Here is a 22633-nt window from a genome sequence, read left to right as displayed (position 1 = left end):
ACTCCATGACACTGAACCATACACACACCAGACTCCACAGCTCAGGGAAGGTAATAAAAGCTGGCCCCAAAGGGAATCCATTCTCTGGTAGCGTATAGGAATGGAGGAGAATACTGGTTCAGTTCTCAATTGAACGCAAACCATACCTAGCTCTATGTGGGCTTCCATTGGGCTTTACCCCGAAGCTGCAGTTAGTGCAGAACACAGCAGCTAGGATATTGGGGACCTCATTGACACATATAGCACCTCTGCTGGCTGCCAATATGCTCCCAGGTTTTGCTTTAAGCTTTTAGCTTTTAGTTGGAGTCCTGTGTTGAGCAAGGGGTTGGACTCGATAGCCTCGTCGGCCCCTTCCAACTCTATGATTCTATGATTCTATGACTAAATGCCCTAAACAACTTGGGAACCAGAATATCTAAGGGAGATCCTTGACCCATATATCCCTGCCCAGCAACTGCGCTCCTCAGATGGGGCACTGCCAAGAGCAGTGTATGCCCCAGAAGTGCGCTTAGCCTGTACTAGAAACCGGACTTTTAGTGCTGCAGCTCTCTGGAATCAGGTCTCAGCTGAAATCAGACCAGAGCCTAGCGTGATGATGTTTAGGCACCTACTGAAGAGACTTTGATTGGGAAGGCTTTCCCTGAGGTGGAACCCAGTCATTTATGGAATATCAGTTTAATATCTGATGAAATTGTTTTGTTGTTTTGGGGGTTTGTTGACTTGGCTATTGTGTGCTTGTGCAAGCTTGTGTTGGTGTGCTTTATTCTGTTTTGATCTTCTACGCCACTTTGAGGGCTTTATCTTAAATTTGTATTGTTATTGTTATTAGTAGTAGTAGTAGTAGTACTTACAGAAACAATGCATGAAATGAAATGCAGCTATCCTTCAAAATATGCACTTCTCTGAATTTTTCAATGCCGTTCTCCAACCAGAAAAAGGGCATTAAAATGCATATATTAGTGAAAGTGAAGTCTCTCTCTCTCTCTCTCTCTCTCTCTCTCTCTCTCTCACACACACACACACACACACACACACAAACACACGAGTCACCAACTGCAGCCAATGGACAAAGTAGCAGTGGGGGAGCCAGGACATGGATACCATTTCAATACAATATTTGTAAGTTGAAGAAGAGCCAGAAACAAAAACATTATAATACTTATTAGGGGTTTTATGGATACTGGATGGATGGGTGGTTTTGATGGGAGCCAAACACACACACACACACAAACACTATTAAATGAAAATACTATTTTGGTCCAGCAGGAAACCTCAACATAAGAACATAAGAAGAGCCTGCTGGATCAGGCCAGTGGCCCATCTAGTCCAGCATCCTGTTCTCACAGTGGCCAACCAGGTGCCTGGGGGAAGCCCGCAAGCAGGACCCGAGTGCAAGAACACTCTCCCCTCCTGAGGCTTCCGGCAACTGGTTTTCAGAAGCATGCTGCCTCTGACTAGGGTGGCAGAGCACAGCCATCACGGCTAGTAGCCATTGATAGCCCTGTCCTCCATGAATTTGTCTAATCTTCTTTTAAAGCCATCCAAGCTGGTGCCCATTACTGCGTCTTGTGGGAGCAAATTCCATAGTTTAACAATGCGCTGAGTAAAGAAGTACTTCCTTTTGTCTGTCCTGAATCTTCCAACATTCAGCTTCTTTGAATGTCCACGAGTTCTAGTATTATGAGAGAGGGAGAAGAACTTTTCTCTATCCACTTTCTCAATGCCATGCATAATTTTCAGAGCTTGGGAAAGTTACTGTTTTGAACTACAACTCCCATCAGCCCAATCCAGTGGCCATGCTGGCTGGGGCTGATGGGAGTTGTAGTTCAAAAAAAGTAACTTTTCCAAGCTCTGATAATTTTATACACTTCTATCATGTCTCCTCTGACCTGCCTTTTCTCTAAACTACAAAGCCCCAAATGCTGCAACCTTTCCTCGTAAGGGAGTCGCTCCATCCCCTTGATCATTCTGGTTGCCCTCTTCTGAACCTTTTCCAACTCTAGAATATCCTTTCTGAGATGAGGCGACCAGAACTGTACACAGTATTCCAAATGCGACCGCACCATAGATTTATACAATGGCATTATGATATCAGCAGTTTTATTTTCAATACCTTTCCTAATTATCGCTAGCATGGAATTTGCCTTTTTCACAGCTGCCGCACACTGGGTTGACATTTTCATCGTGCTGTCCACTACAGCCCCGAGGTCTCTCTCCTGGTCAGTCACCCCCAGTTCAGACTCCATGAGCGTATATGTGAAATTCAGATTTTTTGCTCCAATATGCATAATTTTACACTTGTTTATATTGGAGAGGTCTTTTTGGAGCTCTTCGCAATCCCTTTTTGTTTTAACAATGCTGAACAATTTAGTGTCATCAGCAAACTTGGCCACTTCACTGCTCACTCCTGATTCTAGGTCATTAATGAACAAGTTGAAAAGTACAGGTCCCAATACCGATCCCTGAGGGACTCCACTTTCTACAGCCCTCCATTCGGACAACTGTCCGTTTATTCCTACTCTCTGCTTTCTGCTTCTCAACCAATTCCTTATCCACAAGAGGACCTCTCCTCTTATTCCATGACTGCTAAGCTTCCTCAGAAGTCTTTGGTGAGGTACCTTGTCAAACGCTTTTTGAAAGTCTAAGTACACTATGTCCACTGGTTCACCTCTATCTATATGCTTGTTGACACTCTCAAAGAATTCTAATAGGTTACTGAGACAGGACTTTCCCTTGCAGAAGCCATGCTGGCTCTGCTTCAGCAAGGCTTGTTCTTCTATGTGCTTAGTTAATCTAGCTTTAATAATACTTTCTACCAGTTTTCCAGGGACAGAAGTTAAGCTAACTGGCCTGTAATTTCCGGGATCCCCTCTGGATCCCTTTTTGAAGATTGGCGTTACATTTGCCACTTTCCAGTCCTCAGGCACGGAGGAGGACCCAAGGGACAAGTTACATATTTTAGTTAGCAGATCAGCAATTTCACGTTTCAGTTCTTTGAGAACTCTCGGGTGGATGCCATCCGGGCCCGGTGATTTGTCAGTTTTTATATTGTCCATTAAGCCTAGAACTTCCTCTCTCGTTACCACTATTTGTCTCAGTTCCTCAGAATCCCTTCCTGCAAATGTTAGTTCAGGTTCAGGGATCTGCCCTATATCTTCCACTGTGAAGACAGATGCAAAGAATTCATTTAGCTTCTCTGCAATCTCCTTATCGTTCTTTAGTACACCTTTGACTCCCTTATCATCCAACGGTCCAATCGCCTCCCTAGATGGTCTCCTGCTTTGAATGTATTTATAGAATTTTTTGTTGTTGGTTTTTATGTTCTTAGCAATGTGCTCCTCAAATTCTTTTGTAGCATCCCTTATTGTCTTCTTGCATTTCTTTTGCCAGAGTTTGTGTTCTTTTTTATTTTCTTCATTCGGACAAGACTTCCATTTTCTGAAGGAAGACTTTTTGCCTCTAAGAGCTTCCTTGACTTTGCTCGTTAACCATGCTGGCATCTTCTTGGCCCTGGCGGTACCTTTTCTGATCTGCGGTATGCACTCCAGTTGAGCTTCTAATATAGTGTTTTTAAACAACTTCCAAGCATTTTCAAGTGATATGACCCTCTGGACTTTGTTTTTCAGCTTTCTTTTTACCAATCCCCTCATTTTTGTGAAGTTTCCTCTTTTGAAGTCAAATGTGACCGTGTTGGATTTTCTTGGCAATTGGCCAGTTACATGTATGTTTAATTTAATAGCACTGTGGTCACTGCTCCCAATCGGTTCAACGACACTTACATCTCGCACCAGGTCCCGGTCCCCACTGAGGATTAAGTCCAGGGTTGCCGTCCCTCTGGTCGGTTCCATGACCAACTGATCTAGAGAATAGTCATTTAGAATATCTAGAAACTTTGCTTCTTTGTCATGACTGGAACACATATGCAGCCAGTCTATGTCTGGGTAGTTGAAGTCACCCATTACTACCACATTTCCTAGTTTGGATGCTTCCTCAATTTCATATCTCATCTCCAGGTCTCCCTGAGCATTTTGATCAGGGGGACGATAGATCGTTCCCAGTATTAAGTCCCTCCTGGGGCATGGTATCACCACCCACAACGATTCTGTGGAGGAGTCTGCCTCTTTTGGGGTTTCGAGCTTGCTGGATTCAATGCCTTCTTTCACGTATAGAGCGACTCCGCCACCAATACGTCCTTCCCTGTCCTTCCGATGTAGTTTATATCCAGGGATAACCGTATCCCACTGGTTTTCTCCATTCCACCAGGTCTCGGTTATGCTCACTATATCAATGCTCTCCTCTAAGACCAAGCACTCCAGTTCTCCCATCTTGGTTCGGAGGCTCCTAGCATTAGCGTACAGTAACTAGTAACAGTAATTAGCGTAACTTAGTTAAGATATTCTAAAATACAGCTTAAAAACATTCTTCCACCAGTGATCTTCCGGATGTCAGGAATAGTCCCCATCAGTTTCAAATGCCTGGATAAACAGGAATGTTTTCAAATTCGTCTTCAAAGTCAATAGTGATGAAGACAGATGCAGCTCACTGGGGAGGGCTTTCCACAAATGGGGAGCTCCCAGTAAAAAGGCCCTGTTACAGGTTAGTATCAACCGGGCAAAGCTCAGTGGCGGCGCCACCAACAAGACCTCACCTGCCAATCTTAGAGTCCCAGATGGTTGATACTGGGGAAGGCACTCTTTCAGATACTTGGCTCCTAAGCCATTTAAGGCTTTATATGCTAGTACGAATACCTTGAATTGGGCCCAGTAGCTCACTGGAAGCCAGTGCCGCACTTTCAGGACTGGGAACACATGGTCTCATTGGGCTACCCCACTTGCCGCCCTAGCAGCTGCATTCTACACCAGTGGCAGCCTCCGGACCGTCTTCAAGGGCAGCCCCACCTACAGTGCATTACCGTAGACCTAAGCTGCAGCTATCCTGTTTGGCAGGCTGGTGACTCGTGTAACACCCTTGCTTTCTTTCGCTGGTCTACCGAGGACCTTGATTTTATGGGTGTGTGGTCATTTTCAGTACCAATTTCATTTTTTTTAACAAAATGTATGTACCACTTATTCAGACAACAGTCCTCTAAGAGGCTGGCAAGAGGCAATCTAAGATACTCATTTTAAAAAACCCAATAAAGACAAACATGAATAACACGTTACATAAAATATTTAAAAATATAGAATAAAAGGAATAATTTTAAGATAATTATGAAAATCACATATTTAAATTGTATGCTAAAATTACATGCCTAGGTATGTAGGCTTGATGAAACAAAACGTTTCAAGCAGGTGCTAAAAACATTACACCAAGGCACCGGCCTAATATCAATGGGCAGCAAGTTCCAAAAGAGCAAGTGCTTTCACACCAAGGGCGCAATCCGACTGGCATTTATGCCAAGGTGATACAGGACGTGGCAGATCTCTGGGCTGCAGTGGCAGAGGTCCCCCATCTCAGCTCAGCTAGCCCAACCTGGCTCAGCCAGGGCTCAGCCAGCTCAACTGAGACTGGCATGAGTTAAGCCGGCATAAGTCCTCAAAAAGGGGTACTCCAGGTGTGTGGTGGGGACTCTGATGTCCTTATATGTTAAAACCTGTAAATATGGTAAGTGCGGGTTTATTAAGGGATATATGGTAAGTGAATCGAATGAGAGGGGGGAGAGCATGGGTTGGAAGGCTGGAGAATGCTGGATGATGATTGGCTGAGTGTTTGAATGGCTGAAGGTATAAATGGGAGGATGACAGTTGAGAGGAGGTCAGTTGGTGAGAGTTGTTGGAGAGTCGTTAGTGGAGAGTTATTTGGATGGGTTGGTGAGCAGAGTTCTGAGGGAGGGTTGGATTATATTTGGCTGATATTTAGACAGTATATGTATGACCAGAAACATAAAGAGTGACACTATATGAAATCATACGCTTGTTAAACATTCCTAAAGTAATCTTGTTGTTTCCTGGTGTTATCAAATAAATACTTTTATTGGTTTACCAAAAGCTGATCCTTGGCTGGGGATACACAGACCAGAAGGGAGGGCAGGGCAATTACCAAGGCTGGAGGGAAACCGTATCATATGGTGGCTGCATCATATGGTGGTGAAGGAAGAAACTGTAACAATGTCAAGTATCCAGAGCAACCCAGGGCTGTATGCTCTATAGACAAAGATACAAGGGGGTTGTGGACAGCAAGGGCACCCAGACACAAAGTAAAAAGCTATAGAGAGACTGAGGCAAAGTCTCTAGCAGTATTGTTAACAGGGAGTGACTGGTGGTGCTGCCTAGCAGTGGGAACTTGAGAGATCTGTGCTAGAGCAGAGTGAGAAAAAAATAAAAACGACGATCCTGGCTGGTGGTGTCCTGAGGTGGTGCCTAGTGAAAGGCGGTAGCCACAAGCAGATGGGAACCTGACAGGTGGAGCCAAAGGTGGGATCGTCACAGGGTCAGGACTGGTGGGAGGGGGACTGTGAGGTGTCCTTCCCTGGCTCTCCCTGTCAGGTTCCTACCTGCTCGTGGTTACTGCTTGTCACTAGGCACCACCAGGGACTCCACCAGTCCGGACTGTCCTCTCTTATGGTTTCTCTCCCCGCTCTAGCACAGATCTCAACAGATCCCCCTGCTAGGCAGCACCACCAGTCATGTCCTATAACCAGTAGTCCCAGAGACTCTGCCTGAGTCTCCCTCAATTAGGTTACCTCTGTGACTGCGTGTTTAAGCTGTCCCAATCCCTTTGATTTACTCAGACTGCTTATAATTCTGGTTTGCTCTGAATACTTGTGGTGTTATTCTTCCCTTCCCCGCTGCCACCATTTGTTATAGTTTCCCTTCAGCCTTGGTTATTTACGTCACCCTCCCTTCTGGTCTGTGAAACCCCAGCCAAGGATCAGGCCTTTGGTAAACCAAATTAAGTATTTATTAAATAACACAGATAACAAAGATAACAAGATTGCTTCATACGGCACATTTGCATATGGTTTTATCTAATACTAATCCGAACTCCACCCCCTTTCTTCTCCACGCTCTCCTGACAAACCACTCTCTCAAACCCACCAAACAACCCACTCTTTCTCTTCTCCTCCCAGATTCCACTCTCACTCTTCCTTTTATACTGTCAGCCATTTTAAAACATTCAGCCAATCATCCAGCATTCTACTGCCCATTCACTTCCCCTTCCTCTTTCATTCTACTTACCATGTATCTCCTATACAACCAGCACTTACCCTATTTACACTAATACAGGAACATCACAGGGACTTTCACCATATCCTACTTCGTATTCAGCTTGGCCATGTGACCTCCAGTCCCGGCATAAAGTAAGCTGGGGAACAGCTGGCTCAGATGGCATTCTCCCCTCCCAAGGGCTCCTGAATGGAGTTAGGATGTGGCACACATTAAACTGGCTTAAATTAACCTGTAGGATTATGCCCTTAAATTATGCCGGCTTCCTCGATGTAGGATTGCACCCTAAAAGTTCAATTTATTGCAAGAGTGGAACAAACATCATTTGACACTTGCAAAAGTACCATTTCCACAGATCTGGGGAGGGCAGCTATGAGAGAACTAGAGAAGGTCTTCAAATATATATCACTGAACACCAAAGACAGGATCATTCAGACCATGGTATTCCCGATCTCTGGCTGTGGTCTGAAGGCACATGAGGCCAGCTCCCTGCAGAAGCTAAGCAGGGTCAGTTGTGGTCAGTGACTGGATGGGAGACTGCCTGGGAACCATATGTGAGCTGCCTTGGGTTTCAATCATGAAAAAGAAAGGTGGGGTAGAAATGTAATAAATAAATAAATAAATAAATAAAGCTGGACAGTGAAAAAAGTGGACAAGAGAAAAATCAACTCATTTGAAATGTGCTGGAGGAGAGCTTTGCGGGTACCATGTACTGTGAAAAAGACAAATAATCAGATGTTAGAACAAATTAAACCAGAACTATCACTAGAAGCTAAAATGATGAAACTGAGGTTATCATACTTTGGACACATAATGAGAAGACATGACTCACTAGAAAAGATAAGAATGCTTGGAAAAACAGAAGGAAGTAGAAAAAGAAGAAGGCCAAACAAGAGATGGATTGATTCCATAAAGGAAGCCACAAGCCTGAACTTACAAGATCTGAACAGGGTGGTTCATGAGAGATGCTATTAGAGGTTGCTGATTCATAGGGTCGCCATAAGTCATGATTGACTTGAAGGCACATAACATACACAAGCAGCCAAGTGGGTACAGATAGAATTAAAAGTGAAATGAATGCACTCCCATTAAAGTTCACATTAAATCAAACATAAAACCAGAAGTGGATATTACAAGCACGTGCGTGCATTTGTGTTCATTTTTCATTCATTTTACATGGGGACCTGTTATCCAATTGGTCTGAAATGGCCTCAAATTTTCATTCCTTTTGGAAGGAAAACACGAAAATTGGAAGCAGCAGAAGATAGGATAAGTCTCCACTGGAAAAATGAACATGAAGGCAATACAAAATGAATGTGCGTTTGGTTAGCATAATCAGCAAGCCATTTCTATAATATTTATTATTTATTTATTTATTATTTGCTTTACATCCCACCCTTCCTCCCAGCAGGAGCCCAGGGTGGCAAGCAAAAGCACTAAAAACACTTTAAAACATCATAAAAACAGACTTTAAAATACATTAAAACAAAACAACTTTAAAAAAAATTTTTAAAAAAGCTTTGTAGAGATATTTTAAAAAGGTTTAAAAAACATTTTAAAAAAAAAAGGTTTAAAAAGATATTAAAAAACAATTCCAACACAGATGCAGACTGTGATAAAGGCTTGTTGAAAGAGGAAGGTCTTCAATAGGCGCCGAAAAGATAACAGAGACTGTGCCTGTCTAATATTTAAGGGGAGGGGATTCCAAAGGGTTATTGCCACTACACTAAAGGTCCGCTTCCTATGCTGTGCGGAATGGACCTCCTGATAAGATGGTATTCACAGGAGGCCCTCACCAGCAGAGCGCAGTGATCGACTGGTGATATAAGGGGTAAGACGGTCTTTCAGGTATCCTGGTCCCGAGCTGTACAGGGCTTTGTACACCAAAACTAGAACCTTGAACTTGGCCCGGTAGCAAATGGGCAGCCAGTGCAATTCTTTCAGCAGCGGGGTGACATGTTGGCGATTCCCTCCCCCAGTGAGTAGTCTTGCCGCCACATTTTGCACCAGCTGAAATTTCCTGACCAACCTCAAGGGCAGCCCCACATAGAGCGAATTACAGTAATCCAGCCTGGAGGTTAATATGCAGATTTGGAGACCCAGGATGTGGCAACTATACACATATGACAGAAGAGGAGGGAATTCTGAGGAGGAAGCATAAGCCTTGGCACCAGAGCATTCAGGAAGTGCAAATGCTGGCCCATCCCAAGGACTCTCAAGGGCCCAGACAAATCCATCTCACAGGCTGGAGAGCCATGGATCTGACCCAGGGTCAAAGCAGGAGTCATAGCAGCAGAATTGCTCCCATGAGAATCCACCACACTTCCCCAACTCCAAATGATATCAGTATTTTCTTCAAATTTTCAAGCCCCTGATTATCTTTTGCGGTGAGGGCCTCAGAACCATAGGAGATTCAGAGATAGACAATGGCCACAGGCAATTCCAGTCCTCCTTGGTTTGCCAGGTGGATGGATGAAGTTCTGAGCTGCTCCTCCTCTTCACATTTCTCTTCCCATTCTAGCCCTCGCTGGCCTGCACATGGTGTCAGACTCTGACACCGGCACAGTGCTCTGAAGACAACCACGGTCAAACTTGGAACAATTAGCTCTAACAACAAAACAAAACACCAAAACCATGTGGCTGACATTTGTTGTTGTTTTTCTACAAGCCTCCATGTCATGGAACGTTCACAAATATTCGGATGAAAGGGAAGGTGAAGTCTCGGCCAGACACATGTGGCACACTTTGTGAAGGATGGGGAGTGGCCTAAGGAGATACTCCTAAAAGGGCCTGTGTACTGAAGGCAGAAATGGGAAGGGAGATGGGTGCTGAACAGGCGGGCTGAGTAGCCAGGTGGGAAAGAGTGCCAAGGGGGCTGGAGAGAAAAGGGGCAGCATCAGCAGGATCCCGAGGAAGGCTAAGTGGAGAAAACAGACTCCTACTGGAAAGAGGCAATGGAGGGAAGGAAGAGGAAGGGCTGAAGAAAGAGAGGGCCTAGGGCAAGAGAGGGTTGCTTGCGACAGTGGAGTGGCAGTGTTGTGGTGTAAATTTGTATATTTGTTTGCAGAGATTGTCAGCGGTCTGAGCTGCTTGTGTGCCAGTGGGTGCGTTTGCCTAAGAAAGCAGGCTTTTACCCTGCATGAGGACCACTGAAACATGAGACTTAGTAAAATAAGAAACGCTCCTTTATTTATAGAAATACATAGTAAATAGAAAGGCAGGCCTAGTTCTAACTAACTAAGTTGGAGGCGCAATGCCCAGGCGTGGGAGTTGCCCCCATGGCTCCGGAGAGAGAGAGCAGAGACAAAGGTGTCTCCTCTCTCTCGGACAGTTGGAGAAGAGAGGAAAGGATGGAAGTAGGAGGGGCAGATAAGCTTCCCTTAAGACGTATCAGTCTAACGACAGAAGTCAGTCAGAGCATCACATCGCTGTTTCATCGTGGCTTTCTGCCTGCTTGCCGCCACTCCATTCAAGTTCGCTGCTTGGGGCGTGTCCTGTCCTTCTGGCTTGCTTACTTGTTTGCTTATTGGGTCGCGGGCAGATATTTTACAACTTTATTTGAAGACATTACTTACGGACGAAGCTTGATGCGGAGGAGTATTTTTAATGCCGGCTGCTATTGTTGTTGTTTGGGTGCATTTTAATTGTTTGTTTGTTTGCTTGTTGTGTGTGTGAATGAGATTGTGTGGATGTGTTTGCGTGAATGAGATTGTGTGGATGTGTTTGTATGTATTTATGTGCATTTTATGTATTGTTGTGTGAATGTGCCTGTTGTGTTTAAGTATTTTTAAATATGTGCCTGGGAGAGCATACTTTGTATTTAACGGGGGGGCTTTCGGGGGCCCCAATTAGCGTAGTGACGGGTTATGGGAGGTATGGCGCTAGGAGGAGAACGTGCCAGGTAAGCGGAACTCGCCCCAGACAAGTTGTGTCTGTGCCTTGTTCCGGTTCTCCTCAAGGCCACAGAACTGCTGGTTGTTCTATCAGCCAGCCCTTAGATCTCCAGGTGCTGCTTTTGAATGCCAGGTCAGTATATAATAAAACCTCCCTTGTCCACGATTTAATTGTGGATGAGGGTGCCGACCTGGCATGTATAACCAAGACCTGGGTGGGTGAGCAGGGAGGAGTTGCTCTCTCTCAGCTTTGTCCACCTGGGTATACGGTGCAGCACTATGGTAGATCTGAGGGTCGGGGAGGCGGGGTCGCTGTGGTCTATAGGAGTACTTTCTCTCTCACCAGGCATCCTGTCCAGATGGCGACTGGTCTAGAGTGCCTCCACCTTGTGCTGGGCCAAGGAGACAGACTGGGAATCCTGTTGGTGTACCGCCCACCTTGCTGCCCAACAGCTTCCCTAGCTGAGCTGACAGAGATAGTCTCGGAGGTATTGTTGAGGTCCCCCAAACTTGTAGTGTTGGGGGATATCAACATTCATGCCGAGACTGTCTTATCTGGGGCGGCTCAGGACTTCATGGCCTCCATGACAACCATGGGGCTGTCTCAATTTGTTACTGGCCCAACGCATGTGTCGGGTCACACTCTTGATTTGATCTTCGCCACTGGTCATGGAGATGGTGATCTGGAGGTGGGGTGTTTTTCATCTACTCCATTGTCATGGACAGACCACCGCCTGCTGAGTTTTAGACTTACGATGACTCTTTCCCTCTGCAAGGGTGGGGGACCTATTAAGTTGGTCTGCTCTCGGAGGCTTATGGATCCTATTGGTTTTCAGAGGGCTCTGGGAGTTTTTCCACCTGGTAGTACTGGCGCTCCTGTCGAGGCCTTGGTCGAACTGTGGAATACGGAGATGGCCCGGGCTATCGACACGATTGCTCCCGCGCGCCCTCTTCGATGCAGAGCTCATACAGCTCCGTGGTATACCCCGGAGCTGAGAGTGATGAAGCAAGAGAGAAGGAGGCTGGAGTGCAGATGGAGACAAACTCCAGACGGATGCAGTTATGCTTTGGTAAGTGCCTCCACTAAGTCGTATATAAAAGCGGTAAGGGCGGCGAAGAAGTTCCACTTCGCTGCCTCTATCAGGACATCTCTCTGCTGCCCTGCAGAGCTTTTTAGGGTTGTACGAGGACTCTTACATTCTGGTCCTCGAGATACCATTGAAACATCTGAAGCTCGCTGTAACGACATCACAGGGCACTTCCAAAATAAAATCGCATGCATCCGTAGGGACCTAGACTCCGATGTTATGACAGATGAATCCATTGAAGTGTCCAGAACACGGTCTTGTCTTTCATTATTGGATGAGTTTCAGTTGGTGCAGCTTGAGGAAGTGAACAAGGTGCTTGGATTGGTGCGGGCGACCACGTCTGCTCTAGATCCTTGTCCATCTTGGCTAGTGAAGGCTAGCAGGACTAGTACCACCGGCTGGGCCAAGGAAGTGATAAATGCCTCCTTGAGTGAGGGAGTAGTCCCTAGTAGTCTCAAGGAGGCAGTAGTGAGACCTCTTTTAAAGAAACCTTCCTTAGACCCAGATAACTTGAACAATTATAGACCGGTGGCGAATGTCCCCTTTTGGGGCAAGGTTCTGGAGCGGGTGGTCGCCGGTCAACTCCAGGTGCTCTTGGATGAGACCGATTATCTGGATCCATTTCAATCCAGTTTTAGGCCTGGTTTTGGCACTGAAACAGCCTTGGTCGCCCTGTATGATGACCTTTGTCGGGAGAGGGACAGAGGGAGTGTGACTCTGTTGATTCTCTTTGATCTCTCAGCAGCGTTTGATACCATCGACCATGGTATCCTTCTGGGGAGACTCGCGGAGTTGGGAGTTGGAGGCACTGCCTGGCAGTGGTTCCGCTCCTACTTGGCGGATCGTCGCCAGAAGGTAGTGCTTGGGGAACATTGCTCGACACCTTGGACTCTCCATTGTGGAGTCCCTCAGGGGTCGGTTTTGTCCCCCATGCTTTTTAACATCTACATGCAGCCTCTGGGTGCCGTCATCAGGAGTTTTGGAGTGCGTTGCCACCAGTACGCTGATGACACGCAGCTCTATTTCTCCTTTTCATCTTCTACAGGTGAGTCTGTGGATGTGCTGAATCACTGCCTGACCGCGATAATGGACTGGATGAGAGCTAATAAACTGAGACTCAATCCAGACAAGACTGAGACACTGTTGGTGAATGCCTTCCCTGCCCAGATGGTGGATGTTTACCCTGTTTTAGATGGGGTTACACTCCCCTTGAAGGAATAGGTTCGTAGTCTTGGGGTTCTTTTCGATCCTTCCTTGTCTCTTGAGGCACAAGTGGCCTCGGTGGCAAGGAATGCGTTCTACCACCTTTGGTTGGTAGCCCAGCTATGCCCCTATCTGGACAGGGATGACCTCGCCTCAGTTGTTCATGCTCTGGTAACTTCTAGGTTGGATTACTGTAATGCGCTCTACATAGGGCTGCCCTTGAAGACAGTTCGGAAGCTTCAGCTAGTGCAAAACGCAGCAGCCAGACTGCTGACGAGGACCAGCCGGTCACCGCATATAACACCTGTTCTGGCCCGTTTGCACTGGCTACCCATTTGTTTCCGAGCCAGATTCAAGGTGCTGGTTTTGACCTATAAAGCCTTACATGGCGTGGGACCGCAATATCTTGTGGAACGCCTCTCCCGCTATGAACCGACCCGGTCACTTCGCTCAGCATCTAAGGCCCTCCTCTGGGTACCAACCCATCAGGAAGCCTGGAGGACAGTTACTCGATCTAGGGCCTTTTCTGTAGTGGCCCCCGAACTGTGGAACAGCCTCCCCGAAGAAGTACGCCTGGCGCCGACGCTTCTATCTTTTTGGCGCCAGGTTAAGACCTGGCTATGGTCCCAGGCATTTTAAGCGTTTAATGTTATAATTTTAAATCTTTTTTTGTTTGCTGTTTATGTTTACTGTTGGTAGGTTAATTTTATTGTGATATTCTGTATTTTAATCTTTTGTACACCTCCCAGAGAGCCACTCGCTATGGGCGGTTTAAAAATGAAACAAATAAAATAAATAAATAAATAAATAATAAAGGTAATTACTCAAGCCTATCCATCTGCAGGACCCTCACTCTATGTCCCTTCTGGAACATAAAGAACAAAACAGGAGTTGCTCTTGCCCCACTTCCAACAGGCAGGAGTGTTGTCGGCTGAGGAGCCCTATGTTCAGGGAGTGGCGTGCCCCCTGTATTCGCCATATCTTGGCCTGTAGCTTTCAAGTATATGCTCTTCTCTTTTACTCTAATGGCTTCACAAAACTGGTTTTATGCTTTCCCTTATATTGGCCCTCTTGGATTTCTTGAAGCAGAGAAATTACATTTAACCTCAGCTCTTTTACAGAAACTAGCCAGGCTCTCCTTGCTATTTCCAATGAAAACAAAAGCTTTCCTGGAAGGCTAGCACTTCGGTTCATGGGGGGGGTGCACACCATTCCTCCATGCTGGGTCAGAGATGCAGGTATGAACAAAGTGTTTTCTACCTCTTCAGTGTGTTTCCAGATCTTTCCTTCAAATGCCTCCTCAAACCCCACTTTGCACATGCTGCTATAAAAACAACCACACATTGCTTCTTTCTTTATTCCTGTCTTCACTCCCCCTTCCTTTGTTCCCACAGTGGCGAATTTTAGATTGTAAGACCTTTTGAACTTTATAAAGCCCCATGCAAATTGATGGCACTATGTTAGCCAGGTTCAGAGGAGGGAAACAAAGATGATCAGGGAACTGGAAACAAAGCCCTATGAGGAGACTGAAAGAACTGGGCATCTTTAGCCTGCAGAAGAGAAGACTGAGGGGAGATAGGATAGCACTCTTCAAGTACATGAAAGGTTGTCACACAGAGGAGGAACAGGATATCTTCTCGATCGTCCCAGAGTGCAGGACACGGAATAACGGGCTCAAGTTGCAGGAAGCCAGATTTCGACTGGACATCAGGAAAAAGTCCCTGTTAGAGCCATACAACAATGGAACCATTTACCTAGAGAGGTAGTGGGCTCTCCCAAACTGGAGGCATTCAAGAGGCAGCTGGACAGCCATCTGTGGGGAATGCTTTGATTTGGATTCCTGCATTGAGCAGGGGGTTGGACTTATAGGCCCCTTCCAACTCTACTATTCTATGATTCTATGTGGAAGAGCTCTGGCCCCAAAACAGGAAGGATTTTGGGTGCCTCAAGGTGTGCGCTGATACACAAAATCCTTTCCTGGTTCTGTCCTTGCAGTCCTGTGTTGAGAGCATTGTTACACGTGTTGGAGGTCAGGTCGCCATTACCCAATACCCCCCTTTCCAACTCAAACCTCTTTTTAAAAGACACTTTTTCTCTTTCACCCCCCTGCAAAAGGAGGGTATGAGGTGATTTTGTGTGTGTGTGCATGTTTCTAGCTGACCCTGAGAAACTCAGGCTACTTTCTAAGACTTTGAACAATGGGATAATTCTGCTAGATGTGAGGGAAGTCTGCCAAGGGAGAAGATAACAATTATGTCATTTTCTCTTAGTTATTTTTGTTACTTCCACAATGGCCTTGTTGTCCTTTACAGTGTACCTCAGGAACGCATTACCAGCAAAGCAAGGGGTGTGTGGGGTGGGAGTTATAGTTCAGCAGGCACCAGGGCCTTGCACCTAACAATATGTGACCGTTGTATTTCTTGTTGTAACCCTCCCTGAGGTGTTCGGAGAAGGGGTGGGATATTAATGATAACAATTAACAATGGTAATTAATAATACATACCAATGCATGCTCCTGTGACACTGCAAGAACTGCTTTGGATTGCAAACACTGTTGCTTCATTGGCGCTTCTGGGAAGGAGCATGCCTGCCCTTGCCTTGGGGCTTGCATGAGCAAGTGAGCGGCCGGCGATGCCGACAGGAGTTTGCTTGGCTTTGCTTGTCCTTCGTGCACAGTTTTTCTCAGTTTGGTTTTGGCAAATTACATAACGCAGCGGAGGCAAAAATTGCTACTTAGCTGCTGTTTATCTTTTGTGGTGTTCCTTTGTTTAAGACCTCTGCATGTTTTACCTCGGTCAGAATCCAAGGCTTGGGTCTGTCACTCAGAGATCAAGAAGAAGTGGCCCAAGGAAGGGCTGCCCAACCACTCTGCACTTCCCCATCCAGAGTCCACTGCTGGGGCAATCGGACACTGAATGCCAGGAGGAGATGGGGCAGAACTAGGTTGATTCAGTTCACAGTTAAAGGCAGATCAATTAAATTCCCACTTTCCAAAACAACATGAGAAATGAAACACAACCATCCTTCCAAATTCGCGCTTTCCCGAATTTTGCGATACAGTTCTGCAACCAAACAGCGTTTACCAAAAATATATATTTGTGAAAATAACATACAAAAATGCATTATATTAAGAGCAATTGCTTGCAAAAATGTGCACATTAGTCAAAACTATAGGCAAAAATGTGCTTATTGGGAGAAATCTGTGCTAAAACGCTAAAGAATTTTCATGAGGATTTTTTTTTAAAAAAAATCGCAAATTGCTACAGAAATGTGGAGAACTGAATTTAAGATCGGAAAAATGGGAAATGGAAAGATCCGAAATGGACAGATCCCTCCATCCCTAAACACAGGCTATTTGCAACAGCAGGAGAGGGCAATTGCCTTCATGTCCTGCTCCTGCGCTCCCCAGAGATTTGGCCCCATGGACTGTTTCAGCAGGGCTCTTCTTAGATCCTTATGTTCTTGTGATCCTTTGAAAGGATCCGTTAAGCCAACCTTCCCCAACTGGGTGCCTTCCAAATGTATGCACAGACAGCTGTGCCAGCTGTGGCTAATGGGACTTTATAGCCCAAAATATCTGGAGGGCATCAGGTTGGAGTAAGCTGATTGACATCATTAGATTTGATTACCTCACTTGCTTCTCTCCCGTTCAAAGGCCAAACTGCTGCAGTTTGAAGGTGGTACTATTGAACTAACCCATCCCATCTGTGCAAAGATTACTGAGACAGCAATGTGACTCCCCCTCTCCTTCCCCTGCATGTGCCCCGTGCCCTCCTCAAATCTGTTCCAGAGAGTTGGGGGAACCCCTACAACTTATTTAGGGGAGACACAGAGGGAAGAAGATGAGGGGATTCTCTTGCACAAGCAGATATTCTTGCACCAATTGCAGAACTATTTACTAAGTCAGCGCTATGCTGAAAACAATGCTGGAGTGGACATGGATGCCCACTCCCACCCCATACCATGGTTGTTATTTGCACCAGAAAGCAGAGCTTGGAAAAGTTACTTTTTTGAACTACAACTCCCGTCAGCCTCAGCCAGCATGGCCACTGGATTGGGCTGATGGGAGTTGTATTTCAAAAAATAACCTTTCCAAGCTCTGCCAGAAAGGAATATTTTATTGGCACCCACCAGCTTGTTTTTTTTTTTTTAATGTGGGGGGAGAGAGGCCTTTTTGCAAAATGAGGACTTTCTTACATTTCTTGAGTATCCACCCCAGTGTGGATGAACCCACTTTGACCTGGAGCCCATTTAGATAGCAAGCAGATCTGATCATGTGACAGGAATCACTAGTACAGGGTTCTGGGGAAAAACCATGCCAAAATCATAACACCATTCTACAAATCTGTGGTGTATTTGGAACAGTACTGTGTACAGTTTTGGTCGCCTCACCTCACCTCGAAAAGGATACTGTAGAGTTGGAAAAGGTTCAGAAAAGGGCAACCAAAATCACCAGGGGGATGGAGCGACTCCCCTGTGGGGAAAGGTTGCAGCATTTGGAGCTTTTTAGTTTAGGGGAAAAGGCGAGTCAGAGGCGACATGATAAAAGTGCATAACAGTATGCATGGCATGGAGGAAGTGGAGAGAGGTTTTTTTTCCTCCTCCTCTCTCATCACACTAAAACTTGTGGACATCCAACGAAGCTGAATGTTGGAAGGTTCAGGACAGACACAAGAAAGGATTTCTTCACGCAGCGCAGAGTTAAACTATGGAACTCGATCCCACAAGAGACAGTGGCGACCACCAACTTGGATGGCTTCAAAAGATGGGCCACTGGCCTGAATCCGCTGCAAAGCTCTTCTTATGACACACCCATGTTACTAATTAGGTGGCAAGTGATTCTGCAGCCTGGGCTACTCATGAGTCCCTTAGCATAACGAGAACTACAGGAGTCCTTCTGCAGGGACTAACATGCATGATGGGGAGAAAACAACATTTCCAGGCATCTCGGCTTTCAGGGGGAACATCTGCACTGGAGAAAGGAAAAGGATGAAAGGGGAAATTAAATTAACTCAACGGAACAACTATAATATTCATAAGCCCAAGAGAATCTTACCTCACATGCTGGCAGAGGACGCAGCAAGTTCCTGAAGAATAGCAGAAGTGCCGGGGTTGCAGGAAGCCAAGCAGACAGCCTTGAGCAGAGCACCATCTGGGCTCTGTAGGAATTGCTCTGTGCTCCTCCAACATGAAACACGGAAGGAAGCCTTTTGGAATTGCGGGAGGTGAGTTAAGCTGGTGTGAAGGAACCAACAAAGTGGAAAGCCACCTTGGTTGTGGCTGTCACCTTGATCTCAGTACCTCTAGACATGTGCAGAGTTCCTTTCCTTGCCACGGGGGGAAAAGGATGAAATCCCCTCAGCTTGTCTCAAAATCACTTTCTTTTAGCACGCCTTGAAAAACTCTTCAAGGTTGTTTCCCCCCATAAAGTTTTTCAAGGAAGAACACACCCTCCCTTGTCACTCCCTCCTCCCCTCCCAAGCAACCCCCCCCAAACCCTTGCCCTTGAGAAGAGAGAGGGGCTCACCAGCCATGGGGAAGGCTCATTAGAGAGAGGAGAAAACCCTCTGCCTCTCTTGAGCATGCAGAAGAGGAACAGAGTCCTGCCAGGGAGTGTTGGGGTCCAAAAGGCAGCCGCTCCGGAGCACAGTGTTCCTCCAAATCCCATGATCCTTCTCAGGAAATGTTGCTGCTCAGGAAGGCCCCACAAGGCTTCTTTTGTCTCTTTTAAACTGAAAAAAAGATCAGGAAACAATGTCTCTCTCTCCCCCCCTCCCAATTTCCCCCAGGTTTTTTTCCAGGCCTTCCCATCTCTAACCATCTCTAACCAAGAGTGGGCAACCTTTTTCATTCCTTTCTGGATGACCTTCCAAGGGCTGCAGGCCAGAGGAAAAAAGGGGTGAAGCAATGGATGCAATTCTTACCTTTGTTGTTACAGTAGGGCCCCACTCACATGGCAGGTTACTTTCCAGGCCCCCACTGAAACGCAAAAACCGCCGGAGTGTGGGGCCCTACTGTATTCCAGCCACCACACTCCAGCTGACAGCAATCAGCTGTAGCGTGGGGAGCTCCAGCTACTTGGAGCGCACAATCAGCTGTAGCGCGGGGAGCTCGCATGCTACAGCTGATCGCTGTCAGCTGGAGTGCGCTGGCTGGAGCTCCTGTGCTACAGCTGATCGCCCCGCTGGTGCCGCCATATTAGCGGAATGCCGAAAAGCGGTGCCCTACTGTATATGCCTTCAAGTCGATTATGACTTATGGCAACCCCATGAATCTTTTTTGGGTATATTCATAAGGTTTTCATGGTAAGAGGTCTTCAGGGGTGATTTACTATTGCCTCCCTCTAAGCCTACGGTACCCGGTATTCCCAGGCGGTCTCCCATCCAAGTACTAACTGGGCCTGACCCTGCTTAGCTTCCCAGATCAGACGAGATTGGGCATATTCAGGGTAGTATGGCCGCAGGCCTTACCTTTGCACAGGAGGTTAAATTCCACCCACACAAAAGTCATCAGTTTCTACACACACGCACATCCCTCCTTCCAGATAAGCAAGAGGCATTACGACAGCTCAAGGACACATTCAAGTCAGACAAAAACACATCAAAGAGACGTCTGAGCAGGGCCAGTGAGAGGTGTGGCTAGGGTAGTGGGCGTGGCTTAGGGAGAGTGCAAAGGCCAGAGAGAGAAGCACGGAGGGCCTGGGGTTGCCAGGTGTCCAGTTTTTGCATGGAGACTCTGGATTTTTGGGGTCCTCTCTGGGTCTCTGGGTGAGTCTTAATCTTAACCTCTGGACTCTCAGCCTTATTTTTTTAAAAAAATCAGTTTCTAGGTGGTCTGGTTCACGAGATATATACCAAAACGTCAGCCACCACCCCTGCAACTTCAGTTAAGTGAGCTCATAGCTGGCTGCTTTAACCCCACCCTTTCAGGTTTGTAGCCAATAAGTGAAGTCAGGGTTGTGATTGACTAGAGCCCTGTGCAAGTCAGAAAAAATGGTTTTTTCCTGCTTTTCTGAAAATCTCATAAATTGAGCAAGTATATAGCTTCCAGTCTTTTTCTCTCTTGTGTGCAGGAGTCAAGTTTAAATTTTCCTGGGCTGTTGAAGAGGGCACTGTTTTGAAAACCTTCCCAATATGAAGCTTTAATCCAATACTTGCTTTTCTGGGAGTAAAGCTGCAATGCTAATCCCACATACCTGGAGTAAACCCCATTGAATTCAATGGGTCTTACTTCTGAGTAGACATGGTTAGGATTGTGCTGTGAATTGATGGGACTTTTGAGTGAACATGGCAAAGAATTGTGTTTGTGTTGTAAATCTTTTTCTCCCTCTCCAATCCTATTTTTTAAAGCAATTAGGCAGGGCTTACATAAATATCACTGCTTTTATTATGTAGGAAACTAATACTGATTTTTTAAAAAAATGTTCTGCAATGACCAATTGGTTTTGATAATAAACTATTATATGGGCTGAATGTATTTTTACATCTCCAGTGTGTGTGTATACATGGAGTCTTCCCAACAACCCTGTGAGGTAGGGTTGGTGATTAGAAACCAAGGCAGCTCACAATAAGAAATGAAAAATGAAATAGACTGCCTTCAAGTTGATTCTGACTTATGGCGACCTGATGATTAGGGTTTTCATGATAAGCGGTATTCAGAGAGGGTTTACCACTGGAATCCGTGAGTGGATGGATGGGCAGGAACAGGCTGAAGCTGAACCCTGACAAGACCGAGGTACTACTTGTGGGAGACAAGGGAAGGTCGGGAGATGTTGACCTGGTGCCCTGAAGACGTGGCTATTTCAACAGGCCTCTGAGATCTTTGGGATGGGTTAATCGCCATGATTTTGTCATCTATTATATGCTGTATATGTAAATGTTTTTATAAATGTACTGATGACTGTCCAGTATTTTATTTATTGAGATTAATGTGACTGCATTTGATACTATTGTATTTTATCCCATCTTAATGTACGTCGCCTAGAGTGGCTATCTGCCAGATAGGCGACACACAAATTTATTATTATTATTATTATTATTATTATTATTATTATTATTATTATTATTCCTCTGAGGCTGAGAGGCAGCGACCGGCCCAAGGTCACCCCGGGAGCTTCATGGCTGTGTGGGGATTCGAACCCTGGTCTCCCAGGTCGTAGTCCAACACCTGAACCACTAAACCCAATAACCATAAAAACAAGTATAAACAGTTGCAAAACAGCTTAAAGTGGCATGATGCTGACTTTTGGGTTGGATGAATGAAGTTCCTTATCACTTGAAGTTGCAGCTCTGTGCACACTTCCCTGTTTGAGCTAGCCCCACTGAATACATTGGGACTTGCTTCTGAGTAAACAAACATAGGCTTGGACTATAAATATCTTTACAGGTTGTGTAAATAATAAACTTATTTGACAGTCATGCTTATATAAATATTTCTTCATACTATGTCCCAGTAAGTATCTGATTTCACACTACAGTTGTACATAATTATTTACTCTGCACTTTAAGTGTGCCCTTGTTCCTTGGGGTGGTCATGGTTCCTCTCTGTTTTTATCCTGAGGAGCAGATTAGGCTGAGAGATGGTGAGTAGCCCATGGTCACCCACTAAACTTTATAGCTCATTTCCATTTAAAAAAAATTATTTAAAACTATTTACATGCAGGCAAAGAATAAACTTAATAAAGTATACACACAATATGTTTAAACCACATCCAACTTGTATTCAAAGCACATGACTTCCCCTAAAGGATGCTGGGAAGTGTTGTTTCCCCCTCACAGTTATAGTTCCCACCACCCTTAACAAACTACAGTTCCCATGATTCTGTGGTCTGGTTCATGTGCTTCAAATATGTGTTGAATGTGCTTTAAATGAATGGTGTGGATCTGCCCTAGGGATGATGTGCATTCATTAGTGAATTGAAAAGAACAATTTTAAAAGATTTTTTTAAATGGAAAGGGTTGTAGCGAGGGCCACATTAGACCCCCTGGCCTGAGTTTTTCCAATCTCTCTGTAAGCAAAAAAGGTGATCATTTCTCAGCTGGGTCTTAGTGCAGCGTTGCTGCTTTCCTCCTTGCTCTGCAAGGAAGATGTGAGGTCTTTTGCTGAGTGATCTTGAAGAGTGGAGCTGAAGGACCTGCAATCTGTATGTAAAGCAGCATCGCCCTCTAGTGGCAGCCAGAGAAAGTGAATCAGGGGATGTTGATGTTGAATAAGAGTTGGCTTGCTTCCGGCAAGAGGACACTGATACCAATTTCACCATGATGAGTGATAGGCACCTGCCATT

General features: G+C 45.7%; 1 non-coding gene across 1 annotated transcript; it reads right to left on the bottom strand.

The window, feature by feature from the left end:
• Positions 1–19696: 19696 nt before the first annotated feature.
• LOC133389916 (5S ribosomal RNA) lies at positions 19697–19815 on the bottom strand. Its single transcript, XR_009764223.1, has one exon. It is a non-coding gene; the product is annotated as a 5S ribosomal RNA (ribosomal RNA).
• Positions 19816–22633: the final 2818 nt, after the last annotated feature.

The sequence above is a fragment of the Rhineura floridana genome, chromosome 7, assembly GCF_030035675.1.
Source record: "Rhineura floridana isolate rRhiFlo1 chromosome 7, rRhiFlo1.hap2, whole genome shotgun sequence".
Taxonomy (NCBI): Eukaryota; Metazoa; Chordata; class Lepidosauria; order Squamata; family Rhineuridae; genus Rhineura; species Rhineura floridana.
This window is presented reverse-complemented; position numbering and strand designations above follow the sequence as displayed.